Source organism: Tupaia chinensis, unplaced genomic scaffold (assembly GCF_000334495.1).
Source record: "Tupaia chinensis unplaced genomic scaffold, TupChi_1.0 Scaffold000290_1, whole genome shotgun sequence".
Classification (NCBI taxonomy): domain Eukaryota; kingdom Metazoa; phylum Chordata; class Mammalia; order Scandentia; family Tupaiidae; genus Tupaia; species Tupaia belangeri.
Window position 1 is genome coordinate 7282019 of NW_006159775.1, and position 14663 is coordinate 7296681.

Sequence of the window (14663 nt, forward strand, 5' to 3'; positions counted from 1 at the left end):
AGCCTAGAGCACAGTTCTTACCAGAGTGAACTGCAGTGCTAGAAACAACATGCTGGCCATGGGTTCACACCGGAAATAAACTGTGTATACTAGTGAGCATTCAAAATCCTGATGAACTGAGATCTGTGGAAAGCAGATTGTGACATGACTACATTCTGTTTAGGGTGTTTCTGTGCCCACCACCCCCTCCCCACAATGTGCATGTGCATGTCCTATCAAAAAAATAAAAATAAAAAAAAAGCTAAAATAAAATCCTACATAAATCATATGGTTAGAATATTGAATATTTCATCAGCAATAATAAAACTGTTGCTATACTTCTCATTAGTATGTGGTGAGCTGGTTTTACTTTTTTTTAGAGAGAGATTTCTGCAATATGGCACATGTGGAAGGAGAGAAAGAGACAGAGACAGAAAACAGTAATAACCATCGCCGTGGGAGGGGAGAAAAGATGGCCATGCCTCAAAAAAATTCCTGCTCTTAGGATTTTGGACACACAAGCACATACCAACCACATGAGTTTAAACCGTGGGATTTGAACCTTTGTTAACTACATGGGAGTCCAGTCATGTAACCAGTTTGCCATCTGATAGGCGCTAGTTTTACTTTTTAAATAGTTAGACAAAGGAGCTGGATAGTGGTATAGTGGTAAAATGCCGTTCACTGTAAGGCAGAGCCACAAAGGAAAGTTGCTATTTAGAGGCCAGAGCCAAGTTTCCTTGCTCCTGCCTCAGCCTCCCAAGTAGCTGGGTTTTCCAGCTCATGCCATTGGAACAGGCTTATAGGGGAGTCTAGGAGTCAAACAGAAACACTCTTATAAAACCACAGCCTGTGAAGTAGCCTTCAACGTGTGCTGCCATAGCTGAGTCATATATTTTAAATTTAAAACCCAGCTGAAGCCATCCCTGAACACAAACTGGCTTGTAGTATTTTTCCCCTTGATAACTACTCAGTTACTGAGGAAAATTATTTGAAAAAATGCTTGTCTGTAGATATCCATCATTGACAATATTTTAACATACAACAATTCAGTGTTTAGGATATCCATCAAATTGCAGCTAGTTTCTAGACTTTGCGGCTTTAAATTTACATAGAAGAGTAGAAATGAAGTTTCATTTCCACAAATTACAATTCCATGAATCTATTCAGTTCCAGCAGATAGGATTTAAAATGTTTCAATGGAATAACTATTTTAGCCATTTAGTACACAAAAAACTACTTTAGCATTAGACATTGTCAAGGCTGACTCTTGGAATCATTTCCCTAGAGAGTTTAATGCAAGAAAGAAGGGAGTAGGAGCCCCCAAGCAGTCAGAGAGAGAAGAATCTATTAAAGAAATTCAGGGGTTAGTAGGTGGCATGGTGCTTAAGGTACTAGACTCCTACATGGCTGACTGCAGTTTGAGTCACGCACCTGAAGGCTTGAAAATTATGGTGGATGCATGTATGTGCATGTCTAAAATCCCAGGAGGAGAATAGAGGAGAAGAGATTATGGTGTGGCCGTCCCTCTGTAGGGTAATTTTTCACTTCTCCTCTCTTTTTCTGTCCCTCTCCAGTGAGTGCATTTGCCTTATGGCTAAAAATAAATAAATAAATTAATTAATTAATAACAATTTTCTTTTTTAAGTAAAGGAGAAATTCAGGGCAGGACAGAATTTAGAGCTGGGGAGACAGAAGTACAAAAGAAATAATGCAGAGCAGCCCAGAGATAGCTTTTTCCTGAAGCCAATTAATCTGAAGAGAGGAGACACTGTTTCTTTCTTAAAATTTAGGTTATTTTGGTGTTTAAAAAGATGCTGGTCTTACTAGTTTCATAAAACATGTTTGTTTTGTTTTGATTTATTTTTGTGGACTAGGACATTTTTACATTGCGGGGAGCAGGTAGGAATAATTTTCTTTGGGTCATGCTGTTTAGTCCACAGATACAGGAAGACATGTTTTAAAGTTATTATAATAATTGAATTTCCTGATGTAGAGAAAATATCAGTCTAATAATTCTCAATAGAATACAAATTCTTTTTTTTAAAGAATTTGCCAGAGCATGTGTGTACTTGCCAGAAAGAGAGAGAGAAAGCAAGAAAGCATTCTCCTATGGGGAATGGTCATCCTACAATCCCTTTTTCTCCATTTCTCCCTCCTTTCAGGATTTTGGGCACTCGCCCAGTGGCATTTTCTTTTTCCTTCCTTTCTTTCTTCTTTCCTTCTTTCTTTCTTTTCTTTTCTTGCTATAGCATGTGGTGAGCTAACCAGAGACAGAGAGAGAGGGAAAGTGAGAAAGCAACCCTCAATGGGGATAGCCAATGTTAATCTCTTCTCTTTTTTCCTCTCAGGATTTTGGACATGTATGCACACATGCCTAGTATGTTTTTATGCCACTAGATCTGGGACTCAAGCTGTCCAGTTGGCCATGTGGGATGCCGCCGCCTTAATCACTGTGCCACAGGCTGGCCCTACTCATGAATTCTTTAATGTTAATCATACTGAGGCTGATTTACTTTAGAAGGTGAATGAAAATTATGATATGTAATATGTGATCTAGAATTAATTAAGGAATTTGTTCATTGCTTACCCACTCAATTTTATACACTGATGAGCTAACCATGATTGCATTTATTCATGATATAAAAATATTCCTCATAAAGTTAATGTTTATTATTTTAAATCAGTTTTACTTTTAAATACGATGATACTTAAAGTAAAATGTACTACTTTGTTCATCAAATCAGTTTTTTTTTTTTCTTCTTGTTACTGGAGTAATAATTTTTTGGTAATTGCTTGTGCTGAGAATATATTGACCACAAAATGTCATCATTAATCACAGGATTTAAACAGAGGAATTCATAGTAGGAAATTACGATAATATGGGGAATAAGTACTCAGCTTTAAAGATTCATTGGAGACTTTATTGGCTAGTCTGCTCCAGGGACTTGGCTTCCCGACTGAGTAGTGCGATTCTACCGTGCAGAGAATACATTGAGTAGGCTGAGTACATTTTATAGTATGGCATAATTTTCTCATTTCTATTATAGTCAACCTCTTTTTTCTGCTAATCGGATAATCTTTAGAGTATATTTTATTCATCTTTGGGAAATATCCCTAAGCAACATATTTATCAGAAACAAAAGATCCCAATATTATCAAAGAAATACATGTATAGGTAAAGTAGGTGAATACAGTTTGACAAATGCTACTATTATTTGAGAAAGAGGTACTGGTATGCTATTTCTAATGTGATTTAATGTTCATGGGAGCTATGCTTAACAAATTTAAAAATATTTTAAATGAAGTTAGGAGAAAAGTCTAATCTCAGTCAGTAAATCAGTTTGAGACATACTCTTTTCTCATTTCTGGACTTTCCAAGTTATCTATTTTGTCTCCTTAATATTTTTTCTTTTTTAAGTTTTGCTATAGGGCTTGTGTGCTCACTAGAGAGAGACAGAAAGAAAAGGGGGGGGGGAGTCAGAGAGAGAGAGAAAGTTAGAAATTACCTCCCAGGGGATGACCACACCTCAATCCCTTATTTTCCAATCCTCTCTCAGGGTTTTGAGCAAACACACACACACACATGCAAGACCCAATACGTTTTTCAAGCACCACACAGTTGGCCATGCAGAATCCAGCCACCATAAACTCAATACCACGTGCTGGTCCTTAATTTCTTTTTCTTAAATTTTACCTTTAAATGGTGAAAAATACATTTTAGAAAATAATCAAATGAACACCCATGACACTGACATCTCGCTTAAGAAATGGAATATTTCTAGAACTTTGAAGACTTCTGTATACTCTCAAGATGTCATATCCTTTCTGCCGCTAGAGATAGCCTTATATCTTGTTATTGTTTTCTGTTATTTATTCTTTATTTTTCAAAAATAGGTTTATACGTTTGGCTAAATGCGTAAAGATATCATTTATTTCTAATTTTTATTATAAATAGAATAATGTGGTATGCATCATTTATGACTTGCTTTGTTTCCTCAATATTTTATTTTTCATTATTGTTCATTCTGATGTGTGCATACACAGTTCATTTATTGCTTCTCAGTGTTATATAATATCATATTGAACCAATACGAACCACTTATTTTTCAATTCTATTGTTGTATGAAAGTCATTGTTTTCCATTGCTTTATTATTTCACTATATAATTGCTATCACAGAACTGTTATAATTTTTAAAACTGCATTTCTATCTGCTGCTATACATTTTCAACTTTTTCTTAGAGTTTATTTATAAGGGGGAATTTTTTTTCCTTATATAGTGAAAGGAGTTATTTATATATTCTGATATAAGTCCTTTATAAACTGTATATGCTACACTATCTTCTTCAAAGTTGTGACTGGTACTTTATTTACAATGTCTTCTAAAAAAGAAGTCAATTTCGGATCTTTATTCAAATGTATGAGACATTTCATTTGTTATTGTCACTGGTTCTATTTGTATAAAAAACAAATAAAACCTATCCCAAGGTTATACATATACATTTAGGGTTCTTTTTTTTTTATTTTGAAGTTATTCTTTTAAATTTTGAGTCTTTACCCATTTGAAATTGATTTTTGCAGAAATTGTAAAATAAGAACTCATGATAGTAATTTTTTAATTTGGAAAAATATTAATAGCAGCTTCATCTAGACTGGATTACTTCACTTCCCATTGTTTACAGTGCAATTTCTGTCAAATAGCAGCTTCCAGTTACAGAGCAAGGACTGTGGCCTGGGCTCCGTAATAGTCCACTGGCCTCTGTCTAAACCTCTGCCAAAAATTATGGATCAGTTACTATCAAATTGTTGAAAAAGTCATGTTGTATTTTTTCCATGCAAAAATGAGTCACAACTTTTCTGAATACCAAAAATATCTTTCAAAAATTTCCTAATAATTAAAAAGGTAAAGACCTCCACAATATTGTTCTTCGGGAGTGTCTTGGCAATTTACTCTGGAGTTTTTCGTTCTGTCAAATTTTTCTCAAAATTCTGATGTGTTGTTTCATTGCAGATGAATTGATTATATAGGTCAATTTGGAAGAATTTACATTTAAAAAATAGTAAGTGTAATTAGTATGTATTTTGTGAATATATGTTTATTTTTAATGTCTCTATATAAATTTTTATACAAAGGACTCAAAACGTATTTATTGCATTTTATTTACAGATATCACTCATTGCTAGCATAAATGGTTATCTATTAAATGACATGTTCTCCCTTTATAGAAATAAAACTAATATTTGAACACTCCATGGTGTTTCTTTTTTCCTTTTTTTTGGAGAGGTTTTTGCTATAGGGCGCGTGCGCTCGCCAGACAGACAGAGAGAGACATAGAGACAGAAAGCGAGAAATCACCCCCCAGGGGGGATGGTCACACTGCAATCCCTTCTCCTCCATTCTCCTCTCGGGATCTTGGACACGCACGCACACATGCCCGGCGTGAGTTCTAAGCCACCGGGTCCAGGACGCGAACCGTGGTCGACTACGTGGGAGTCCAGTGACATAGCCATTACGCTAACTGCTGGTTCTCAACACTACATGGTGTTTCTAAATTAGTTATTAATACAAATAATATTTATAGATTTTTTAAACATTTTTATGTAGATGATACTTTTATTTGAAAATAATTATTTTGGAATATGTATACATTTTTTTCTTATGTTATTACGTCATTTAAAAACTCTAATATAGAGCCAGCCCTGTTGCACAGCGGGCAAGAACTACATATTGGGTTCTGGATCCCACATGACTGACTACAGTTTGAATGGCAGCCTGGTGACTTGTGTATACCAGTAGCCCAAATCCTGATGAATGGAGAAAAGAAGAAAAAACGATCATGGCATAAGCATGACCCACTAGGGGAATACTTTCTTTCTCTCTCTCTCTCTGGTGGGCATGCACATGTTCTGGCAATAACAAATATAAAATAGTACAGTGTTGAATGCAGGTAAGACAATGGCGATTCTTGTCTTATTCCAAATTTAAAGAGAATACATCTATTTTAGTTTGTAGAAATTCTTTTTACATTGCAAAAGCTTTTATCATAATTAAATACTAGATTTTATTAAAAATTTGACTTCATGGGACCAGCAGGTGGTGTGGAGCTTAAGGCAGCTTGATCCCACATGATCAGCTGTGTGACTCGATTCCCAGATCTGGCAGCTTGAAAACCTGCTGGGTACCTGTGTGTGTGTGCCCAAATTTCCAAAAGTAGAATGGACAAGAAGGGATGACAGAGTGACCATTCCCCTTGGGAGGTGATTTCTCACTTTCCCATTTTCTTTGTCTCTGTCTATAGTAAGCACACACACCCTATAGCAAAATCTAGAAACAACAATATTTGTCTTCAAGTATTAAAATATTTGATTTGTATTAGTCATCCTAATTGGAATCAACTGTATTGTCCTATAAAAAACTAATTGTCGAGACCAGCAGTTAGCGTAATGGCTATGTTGCTGAGCTCCCATGTAGTAAACCACTGGTTTGAGTCCCAGACCCAGTGGATTAAACTCATGCCAGGCGGGTGTGCATGCATGCCCAAGTTCCCAAGAGGAGAATGGAGGGGAAGGGATTGTGGCATGGCCATCTCCTCTGGTGGATGATTTCTCGCTTTCTATCTTTCTGTCTCTCTCTGTCTTTCTGGTGAGCTCATGCACCCTATAGCAAAAAGCTCTCCCTCCCCCCCAAAAAAAAATTAATTGTGCAGTTTTTACTGAAATGTGTGTGTTAATATTTTGCACATTTCTGTACATGTTTCTAGTTTTCAATTGGAGGATAAAAGAAACTAAGTAGAAAAAGAAAACAAGGCAATGCCATAAACAGTTACTTTACCAAAACAGTTAATTATAACAGAGAAAATGCAAATTAAAACATAATGAGCTATCACTAAACAATCAACAGTTTAAAAATCTAAAAAGATTAAATAGTCTCGTTATAGAAAATATCAGTCAGATTTCAAGGCAGTTAATATCTGCATCTAATATTGGTGTGGGAGAAAATTGGTACTTTCACTATGCAAAATTTTAGTGAATTCTATACATGCAAACATATGTATACTATATTACCCAGCATTTTTACTCTGAAGTATAATTTCTACATAAATAAAATGTGTGGATACGTGGTACATTTATAAAACTATTTGTTGAAGAATGATTTATAGTATACAAACAAGAAATAACAAAAACATTGTTTTTTATAAACAATAGGGTAGATAAGTCAATTGTAGTCTAATCATATGATATTAAAAAATGCGATGCAGCACAGCGAATTAATGAATAACACCTACATGGAGAACATCACTACATCTTACAAATGTAAGACTGAGCTAGAACATTCCAGAGAAGATCCCAGAGCTCAAGGCATCACTGTAATTTAGTCACACGCCTACTCCTAGCAGCATTGGACAGCGAGAAGTGAAGTCTCCACTTCTGCATCTTGTATCCAGGTAAATCTTCAGGGGTTTTCTGATGAAAGACCGGAAAAGAGCTAAAATCAATATTGGAGAAATATTGTAGGTTTCTGTCATAAATACTGCTTTAGAAGTGGTAGTAACACAACAAAGCACATAATATTGTGAAACAACATTGGCTCATTTGAGAGAAACAATATCTATTGCCAGCCCCTATCAGGAGATACCTGATATCCCATGTGTTTCTACCATGCAAAGTTACTCATTTTTAAATGCTCTAGGTTTTATTTCAAAAGGCTTCAATGTTATGATTCCTGATAAATCTATTATCTTTATACTATTTGCTTGTTATTCTTGTCAAAATTTTTCCAGTGTAGACTACAGGAAAGTTAGAATGGTTCACATATGAAGTTAGAGCTTGGCACGGTGTTAAAATGTGGTGCTTTGTGGGGTCAACCCACATAGGAAGATTCTAGGTTTATGTCCAGAGTATGCTGGGTAAGTGCATGTTTATGATATGGGGCTAAATGAAGCTGGGGGGACTGGGGTGCAGTTATGGCATCAAGATCATGCTAGGATGCTGTCTCTCAGTCTTTCTGGCTCATGGAAGAAATAAATATAAAACAAACTTAAAAGAAAATTGAGCAGCCAGCAGGTAATGTGGTGGTTAAGGTGCTGGACTTCCACAGCGCTGACCATGGTTTGAGTCCTGGATCTGGTGGCTTGAAAATCATGCTGGGCACGTATGAGTGCATGACCCAAATCCCAGGAGGAGAATGAAAGAGAAGAGATTGCAGTGTGGCCATCCCCCACTAGGGGTGTAATTTCTTACTTTCTTTCTCAATGTCTGTCTCTCTTCTCCCTCTCCCTCTCTCTCTCTGGTGAGCACACGAGTCTTATGGCACAAACTTAAAAAAAAAAGAAAAAATGGCCCACATAAAGTCACATATACTGTAGTTTGATAAGAAAAGATCTGAGACTGCATTTGTATCTTAATAGAAATTTTATCCCCTTAATAAAACAAGTTAACCATATGGTTAAAGCTTTGGCATCAGATTAAAGCTCTACACATACGTTGATTACATTTAAATCACATATAAAAACATTTTAAGTGCTGAAAAGCCAAATTTGTGTCAGGAAGTGGCATGATAGTTAAGGCGGCTGCAGTATACAAGTCTCGGTCCACCAGCTTGAAAATCAAGCTGGGCACATGTGCTTGTGTGCCACAATTCCAAAAGGAGAAATGCAGACAGATTGCAGCATGGTCATAATCGATGGGAGTGGGGGGTTTCCTCACTTTCCCTCGCTCTCTCTCTAGGTCTCTCAGAAAAGTGTACACATCCTGTAGCAAAATAGGAAGAGTCAAATTTGCATGCAGACTAAAATCTCACTGTTTGTAAGTCCTGTACTATGGTTAGTCAGAGTAAATTTACTGTAGCAAAAAAAATAATTTGAAAGTATCTTAAGGAACTTGGTCAAAGTAATGAAGTCTAAGTTTCTTAATTTAAAATAAGAGAAGAATTTGGGTACAGATAAGTTGCATTATACTACCATTAATTTATGACATGTTTGTATCAAAATAACAATATTTTAAGTTTACTAAACTCAAGGACTTTATCCATATCTTTAAACTCTGTCATATTAAAATGCATAGTCAACTTGACATGCAATTAAAGATATCTTGTCAAATTCATTTTCTATCATTAATGATGTAAAGTAGAAATATATAATGTAACTTGCTTTATCTAATCTGTTTTGCATTGCAATGCTGAATTATGTAACTCATAACGTGATGCTAAACACAAATTGGTATTTGTAATCATCTAGGATGTTCATTTACCTTTATCAACTGACAATGTCCCAACATTTTTCAAGGCAATATCTCATGCTCCAATATTTTCTGACAGCTGTAGTTGTCCGTATGGAATTAAATTCTCTTAAAAACAAACTTGACTTTATTAGGCAATAATGGTGGGCTATCAAATACAATAAAAGTTTTTTAATTCTATTGAGGAAGTTATTACTTCAACCATCTGCCCTTCCCTATGGATTAGGCACAAAGCTTGACAGTTACCCAACCAAAAATAAATAAATAAATAAAGCCAAGCACTTGAAAAATCATTTAAATACTTTATTTTCGGTAAAGGGAACATATGGTTATTTCTGTACAGATAGCCTCAGGTCTGGGCACACTGGGTTAACACTGTGTAGAGGGATTTGAATATCATATAACTGACTGGGGGGTGGGGGTAAACCCTGGTCCCAATGACTTAAAAAACATCAGCATGCCTCTATGCCTGATGGGATGGAGACAAGGTGGGAAAAAGGATTGCAGTGTGACTATGCCTGAGTAGCTGCTTTCTCTCTCTCTCTCTTTTTCTTTCGGTCTCTCTCTCTTGATAGTCTTAAAGTCTTAATAATAGTTAAGCTACTTTTGACATTGTCTCAAAAGTTCCCCACTTGGGCCAGCCCATGGCATGATGGTTAAGGTGCTAGATACTACTTTGTTGACTCTATCGTTCATACTCAATGGCTTGAGACACACTGAAAACCCCAAAAGGTGGGAGAAATGGAGGAGAAAGAATTGTGGCATGACTATTCTTAATGGAGTGAATGCTTTCTCACTTTTCCTGTCTTTCTCTCTTTCTCTTACTCTAGTGACCACATGTGCCTTCTAGCAAAACTAAAAAAAATAAAATAAAAAAAAGGACTCTACCGCTTCAACTATTTTTGTGTCTGTCTTATGAATTATTATGGATTTTTGGCAAAACTAAAAAAAATAAAATAAAAAAAAAAAGGACTCTACCGCTGTAACTATTTCTGTGTCTGTCTTATGAATTATTATGGATTTTTATGCTTCTAGTCCAAACTTCACCTGCAATAACTTGTCTTTTGCCCATGGTTCTCTGGAAATGAAATGAACTTGGAACAGTGACTTCCTGCCATATACATTGATCTCTGTGTAGAAACAAAATTTCATGGGATAAATTATATGGAAACATGCACTCTCCATTTTAACTCTTTTTTGATAGTGTTGAAATTCTTTGTTATTCTTTCGCGATACTTAGCTTGTCATTATCTTTCATTTCATCTGCTCTATTATTTTACTTTCTTTAATTGTGCTTAATGTAGTAGTTATTACAAGTGTTTTAAGATGACTGTTACAGTTACTAATTTCAACGAAAATTGAAGGATGGGTAGGTGAGAAGGTGCATTAGCAGGACACTAAAAATACATACTAAGAATCAACGGGAGATTTATTTGGGGAGTGACTGGGAAGTGGGAAGATGAAGAGGGACCTGGAAGAGGTTGGCAGAACTTCAAGTGGAGACGCAGGTCTGACATCAGTGAATCTAAGAAGGAAGAATGAAAGGAAAGGAAACAAACAAACCCTTTTCCTGTAATACAGTTATAAGGAAGTTTCAACAAAGTCAGGGGAGTTCTTCAGATAAACTTGATCACAGAGGTATACCATGTCTCCCATAACCGATCTGCCATATTTGGTCACTGACTGGGAAGGGCCCATAAGAAGTTTGAACTCCAGAGAAAGGCAATGGTGACTCTCCCAGTGGAGCAACTAGGGATGGCAAACATTTATGTTCATAGACTGGGAGATCTGAAAGTCTCTTTTTTGTTTTGTTTTTTGTTATTTTAGGTTAGTGCCATAGGGCATGTGTACTCATCAGAGAGAAGGAAAGTAAGAAGTCATTCCTGCAGGGATAGCCATGCCACAATCCCTTTTCCTTCATTCTCTTAGAATTTTGGGCATGCTCCCACATGCACTTGGCATGATTTTCAAGCTACCAGGTCCAGATTTTGAATCACAGTCAGCCATGTGTGAGTCCAGTGCTTTAACCACAAAACTACCTGCTAGCCCTGAAAGATTTATTTTTATAATCACCAGAGGTACCTTAGTGCACAGACAAAGGTTCTAAGGGCTTATTCTAAATTTGGATTATATTACACAGTTTCATTTAGTTCCCTGAATATTTATTCCTTTGAAAGTTTTCTGTATAATAGCTTCATATTGAAAAATATTTTTTTAAGAATTCAGAAAAATAGTAGTCAATGCTTGTCCCCTTTTGGTTTATAATCTAAACCAACTCTGTTTCAGATGAGCTCCTGTAATAAAAATAACTTAGAAATCTAGGGTCCTTACAAAGCAAATAGGTGGGACTTCCTACTGAGAAGTGCCCTTGATTTTATCTCCCAACATAATTGTCTCAAAATAGGCACATACTTCTGACCTTTGCAAAATGATTTCTGGGAGCTGAAATATGATATCCTTCCATGAATTTATTCTAACACTTGTTTCTAGTAAAAATTCTAATAGTCTTTATCCACTTTTCTTCAACTTAGTACCTAAAAAATGATACACACAAAAATTCAAGCCAAAAAAAATCACTAAAAATAAATGTTTTTTTCTCTCTAATTCTTTCACCAGATTTTGAAAGTGAGGAGCTGAGAATGATAACATAATTCAAGATGTTTTCAGAAGTGCATGTATGCTTTACAAAATACATTTCTATTTATTCAAATCCTATTACTATGTTGGTAAATATCTATAACAAAGAGTTATTGTTCTGTGTTTTTGTGTAACAACTTACCACAAACTTAATGGCTTAAAACAACACAAATTGGGGCCAGCAGGTAATGTAGTGGTTAAGGTACTGGACTCCACATGGCCAACTGCAGTTCGAGTCCTAGACCCAATGTTTTAAAACATGCTGGGTGTCTGTGTGCGTGCCCAAAATCCTGAGAGGAGAATGAAGGAGAGGGATTGTAGCATGGTCATCTACCCTGTGTGGTGACTTCTCATGTTCTCCCTTTTTCTCCCACCAGCTCATGAGCCCTATGGAAAAACAAACAAACCAACACACACACACACACACGCACACACACACACACACTTCTTTTATTACAGTTCTGTAGGCCAGAAGTCCAAATTGGGTCTCATGATATTAAAATCTCATTCCTTCATTCGAGAATTAAATCTTTCTCACACTAAGTCACTAAATCACTCTGATTCTGCTGCCTCTCATTTACTAGTGAAGACTCTTGTCATTATATCAGAACCAAGAGAATTTCATCTCAAGGTTCTTGTTTTAACCACAAAAAAAAAATAAAGTCCTTCTTTATAATTAAATACAGAATACTTACAGGTTCCAAGGATTAGGATATGAACATTCATGGGTGGAAGCAAGGATAAGAGTTGGGTAAACATTAATCCACAGTACCAATCACAGACTCAAAACTAGCATCTTAGGAATGACAATGACAGTGTAATTATTTTATGGATGAAATTACACTCGATGTATGTAAGACCCAAATCTGCAAAGTTTTGATCATTAAAACCAAGGTTAGAGGATTTGTTCAGATGAAGGTTCCTCCAGGCTTTCCTGTGAAATTAGAGACACCCGTGTTTCCTACGATCACAGCCACTGTGACTTTTCAGGAGTTTCGATATGATGAATTTGTTGGCTCCATCTACCATACCTGATGACTGCAAGGAAGACCCAAGCTGTTTTCCTGATCTTTGACGTGAAAAATGATGCCATCTAACCAAGGGAAGAGAACATGGGGACCCCAGAAGTGCATCTAAATAGAAGGGACAGATGCTTTTCAGCAAAGAAAAGGGAATTACACTTTGAATTGACACATCAGTAATACATTAATGGGCCTCTAATAAGAATTTCAGCAAGTTCTCTGATGTGCCATTTTCACTCTTTAAAAATATACATATTATAAGTGTAATAGTTTGACACCTTAATGACCCTAAGACCTTCATATGTAAAGCAGCTATGAGTGCTGTGATTTGTTTTTACAAATGTTTACACTTCTTGTTGAAATATATAGCCATATAATTATATCTATATCTATATATCTAAAGCACTCCTGGACCATTAATGTAAATTAAATGTCTTAAGAGACATGAAGCTCTTTAAACTTGTCATCTTATATTCAAGGTGACATTTATAAATATTCCTTCAAACTTTGTTTTCATAAAATGTAAACTATGTAACATTATGTATAGTTCAGTAATTTGAGTGTTTGTTCAATATAATGAACTAGAAGGAATGCAATTTTCTGTAGATGAATGAACCAAACGGTAACCATTAAACAATTGCATTAATGTGTTGCAAAAAAAAAAAAAAACAAACACCAATGTTAACTGAGACAATAACTATTAATATAATGAATTTCAGACATAGTGTTTTAACACAGACTCCCAATCAAAGCTCAGATAAAGGAAAGAAAATGCTAGCTTTCTTTCTCTTTTTTGAGAAGGACGGAGAGAGAGAAATGGCAGAGAATTCCTAGGAGAGGGAAATTAAGAAAAAAAGAAGAGGAACAGAAAGATGAGGAGCAGCTTAAGTTGACGAGTTAGTGTGCTGGGCAATATTTCATGACAAATCACGAAGACATAGTTCCTTGGTCACATAAGGTGTCTCAGAGAGGTAGTATGAAAAACAACTTCTTTCTAAAAGATTTTGCATAAGCCAGATAGCCTTCCCAATGGAAATAATTTCCTGTTACTCTAGAAGTTGTAGTAGAAGCCAGAAACTCATGGCTTTGGCCAGTTGTACTTGCGACGCAGCAGGACTTATGGAGGAGGGCCAGTCCCTGAGGAATGACTAGGTAAGCAATTGACCATTCACAAACAGCAGAACTTCCTGGGGCATAATAAGTATCCTGGCTGCAGTGGCCCAAAAGCTCAGTGGTTTATCCCATCACAGCTGCTGCAACTTGATAGCATTTGAAATTTGACATACTTAGATTCTACCAGCTGAAATTAAAAAAAAAAAAAAAAAAGGCTTTTGCTAGCATTTGGAATTATTCTGCTAAAATTCCAACCACAGAAAATGTAATGTGGAAGGTTTATTTTGTGAGATGCAGTTCTTAAATTAATGAGCTGATTCTAACATGACTTGCCAAACCCATTTATCATTTCAACCTAATGAGGCTACTTGATATCCAATTGGGAAATCCAATAAATATGAAATCCTTTATATATTTCTTTTTAATTAACAGCTCTATTGAGGCACAATCTATATGTAATAAATTAATTCTAATCCACTAGCAAAATTACCTATTAACATAGCAATTTTTAAATTTTTCCCAGCAAATATTTTAAGATTTTATTTTTTTCCTACAACAGAAGAATTATTCAGTTCATTCAGAAAATATTGCCAAAATTAATTCAGTTGCAAAATCACAGATACGAACTTCAAAGTATAAAATTGTATATACTGAAAAATACAAGTAATACTTA